The sequence below is a fragment of the Lithobates pipiens genome, unplaced genomic scaffold (genome assembly GCF_037356315.1).
Source record: "Lithobates pipiens isolate NorthernLeopardFrog02 unplaced genomic scaffold, aLitPip1_a1.2 Scaffold_8, whole genome shotgun sequence".
Lineage (NCBI taxonomy): Eukaryota > Metazoa > Chordata > Amphibia > Anura > Ranidae > Lithobates > Lithobates pipiens.
In genome coordinates, this window is record NW_027507903.1 from 639,918,047 (window position 1) to 639,922,417 (window position 4,371).

The 4,371-nt window shown below is 34.1% G+C and overlaps 1 pseudogene; it reads right to left on the reverse strand.

Moving 5' to 3' along the window:
- Positions 1–2,177: 2,177 nt before the first annotated feature.
- Positions 2,178–3,128, reverse strand: LOC143962432 (proteinase-activated receptor 1 pseudogene; annotated as a pseudogene).
- Between the last annotated feature and the right edge of the window lie 1,243 nt (positions 3,129–4,371).

Here is a 4,371-nt window from a genome sequence, read left to right on the forward strand (position 1 = left end):
TGTGCACAACAGAAAAATGTGTTTAGTTTAATTTTAGATTAGTTTGTTAAGTTAATGATTTTGTTTTGTGATATTCATTATGTTAGAGTGATTAGTTTTAGAAATTTTATTAGTTTATACAGATTTATTTTGTATATTCGTTATTTTCAAATCAAATCGAAATTTAAATTTAAAAACGGCTATACTATAGTTGTTCTGCTTTTTTTTTCTATTATATTCTTTTTGATTCTACTCTGTTCAATTGTATTTTCTATTCTATTCCTTTTATTTTCTATACTACTCTGTTTGATTCTATTATATTATTTTATATTGTATTCTGTTCTATTCTGCCTAGGTAGGAACCATTGTCCTATTTCACTTTTATACCTCACTGTGTTTATTAAAATGTTTTAATTTCTAATTCAAATACATTTTCAAATTCGGATTTGAATTTTTTTTTATTTGAATATTGTCAGAATTTTGATTATTAACTAAATGAATCGCACATGTCTAATCTTTCATTTTCAAATTTAAATTCATTTTTTAATTTAGTTTAATTAATGTTAAATTAGTTTCGTTATAATTTAATTCAGATTTGTTTAAACTCTTTACCATTATGATTCGAAAATTTGGATAGATCCAAATCTCAGAATAACAAAAATTTTGTCTGAATTTTGATTCCTAACAAAACAAATCGCACATGACTAATCTTTCATTTTCAAATTAATTTTTTAATTCGAATTGCTGTTTAGTTAGATTCATTATACTTTACTTTGGATTTTTTGTAATTCGTTAGTATTAAGATTTGGAAATTTGGAGACATCAGAATCTCCAAATTACGAAACAAAATTATGTCGAAATTTTGATTTGCACATGTCTAATCTTTGAGAATGACCAACATAAAGGTGTGATATTCACTAAGGATGGAATTTTTATTTGTAACAAACCTAAACGCACGTGTCTAATTTTTTATTTTCAAAATTGAATTCATTTTTTAATTCAAATTCATTTTCAAATTTGTTTCATTATAATTTAGATTTGTTGAAATTCATTGCTACTGTGATTCAGAAATTAGAATACATCCAAACCTCCAAATAATGAAAATGTTGTCCAAATTTTGATTTGCACGTGTCTAATCTTTGAAAATGACTAACATAAAGGTGTGATATGCTCTAAGGATGGAATTTTGATTCATAAATAAACAAATTGCAAATGTCAAATTTTTTGTTTTCGAATTCAAATTCTAGGATGGTATCTATTCAAGCTTAGATAACTTCAAAGCCAAGAAGGCCTTTTCATGTTTTCATATATCAAAAGAAGCCTTTGTCATTTTGACAAAATCTTCTTGCAGAGGGACCTAGAATGGGGAGTTAAATGGAAGTACAAACATCACATGGCCATTGGTTTAAAGAGATGGGACTGCATGGCACAATCAGGTTTTCCTCTTATTGTGGGTAGTTTTAAACAACTCACTTTTTTTCTAACTTTCTGATTGGTTTGCTATTCATAATGGCTTTCGGAGTCTTCTTCTGAGCCAGCTGAGATTGAATTTTGATTTACTTGCGCAAAAATCCTTCATAACCACTTGAGCTTCCGAAAGATTTTATCCCCTTCATGAACAGGCCATTGTTTGATATTCGGTACTGCTCTACTTGACTGACTAACTTTTCACACAGAGCTTTCTTTTGGTGGTATTTGATCAGTCGTTTTTTTTTTCTTGCGATATAAATGAAAAAAATTTTTTTTGAAAAACAATAAATAATAATTTTTACTTTCTGCTACAAAACATATCCAAAAAAAATGGATAAAATCTAATTTCTTTGTAAATTTTGGCCTATGTCTTGGGATTTTTTTTAATCAAATAAGTGTAAATTGATTGGTTTGTGTGAAAGTTAAAGCGCCTACAGACTATAGTATATATACCAGAATTTTTATTTTATACTATTAATGAAGGTGATCAGCAACTTATAATGGGACTGCGATAGTGCGGCGGTAAATCTGACACTAACTGATGCTGAAGGTAACTAACTAACTGCGTCTGGCATCACCAGTGACATTAATCCAGTGATAATACTATACATTGTCACTGTACTAATGACAATGGCCTGCCGGAAGCAGGCACTGACGTACGTGTGCAATGTGGGCAGATGGTCCACAAATGGTTAAGCTGCTTATTGATGGATCAAAATCTGGCCAGTTCAGCAGGGACCAGCTGAATTTGGATCCATGTGTGGCCTTTCCTGATCATCAGAAGTCGATATAATGATCTTGTTGGCTTGTTGGAAGTTTTTGGCCTTCCAGTGCAGCAAGCTGTTGATGTAGCTCTGAAACTGTGAGGAAGCAAAAAAATAGATAAGAGGATCCAAACAACAGTTTATACAGCTGATACTGGAAGAGAATATGTAGACAAAAAACAGATATCTAGATAGATAATCATTGTATGTATTCATTGTAAGATAATAGATTAAATCGATGACACTAGCTGGGCCAAAACAAAGGACAAATACACAAAGTACAATCACGATCAAGCAGATGGCTCTCGACCTCTTATGGTCACTTTTCGGTGTTCTGAGATGGAAAATGATCCTAATGTAACAGAAAGTCATAATACCTAAAGATAAGAAGAAAAAAAGAGATAAAAGAGAAGGAAAATAGTTAAAATAATCTTTTGGTGACATCTCCAAGTGCTTTGTATCAAAACAAGTGATATTTCGTTCTTCAATAATAGTGGTTTGTTGTCTTATGAGAAGGGGCACAGTGCTGGCCAATGAGATGACCCAGATGACGCCACACACCAGCCAGGCTCGCTTCACTGTGCGCCAGGGGAGAGACCGCATCGGGTAGAGTATGGCCATGAAACGGTCCACGCTGATACTTGTCATGAATAGGATGGAGCAGTACATGTTACAGTAATATGCTGACATGACATAGCGACACATTCCATCTCCAATGAGCCAGTTATTTCCTGAGAATCTGTAGACAATATAAAAAGGCAGGATGCCAACAAGCAGAGTATCTGCAGTGGCGAGGTTGAGCATGTAGACCACTGCCGGCTTCATGACCTTCATCTTCACCAGGAATATGACGATCGCCATGATATTGAGAGGAAAAGCCACAAGGAACACAACAGTATGGATGGAGGGTAAAATCTTGGTGAACAACCAACCAAAGAAAAATTCCATTCCTGAAACAGATTGATAGATGTATTTTGAAATACAATTGGAAAATAATCGATACATAATAAGTTTCAGTTAAATCGACAGCAGACATGAAAAATAAAGGTTGAAATAATTGACATCAATGGCACAGCAGCAATGAATTTAGAAGAACGAGGAGCAGCGCTAGGAGCCAAACAAGCTGTGGTGCATTGCGCATGTCATTAGAAGTTAAGTGATATTAAAGCTTCCTTTTTTAAATTAAATTAATAAACATGTCATACTTACATACTCTGTGTAATGGTTTTGCATAGAGCAGCCTCAATCCTTCTCTGCCGGCGCTCCTGGCTGCTAACCCCCCGCCCAGTACCCCCATGCAAAGCTCCCGAGCCTCGCTATCTGCATCTATTGACACAAACAGCAGAGGCTTGGCTCTTGACGCCCCCGCACCCTTGTCCCTGAACTTGATTGACAGGAGCAAGAGCCAACAGCTGGTATCAACTTTCCCAGTGAGGAGGGAGAGAACCAGGAGAGCGGCAGCTCTAGTGCACAGCTCTGTATCAATATCGGGCTCAGGTAAGTATACAGGTGCATCTCATAAAATTAGAATATCATCAAAAAGTTAATTTATTTCACGAATTCAATTCTAAAACTGAAACTCATATATTTTATATAGATGCGTTAAACATAGAGTGATATATTTCAAGCATTTCTTTCTTTTAACTTTGATAATTATGGCTTACAACTAGTTAAAACCCCAAATTCAGTATCTCAGAAAATTAGAATATTACATAATACCAATTTAAAAAAAGGTATTTTTAATACAGAAATATTGGCTTAGGCCTGGTTCACACCTATGCAGGTTGCAGTTTCCATATTCCGGGTGCATTTTTCTTTTTTCAAAACGCGTTTTTTGATCCATTGAAGTCTATTGAACCAAAAAACAGAAAAAAATCCCTTATGCTTTCCATGAAATGCACAGATGTAAACATGACCCATAGGAAACCAAGTTATATGGAATGTAGTAGGTTTCTGCAAAACTGAAAATGCACTAAAAAAATGCATAGGTGTGAACTGGGCCTTACTGAAAGTATACATAGTGAAAGCTAGGTAAGGCTACAAGGGTCAAATAGTGGCTACTTAGGCAACAGTAGAAAATTATAGGTAGCCTCTATAAACCATATTAATGAGTAAACATGATCAAACAAGGGTTGTACCATCATCCTAGAAATTTTTG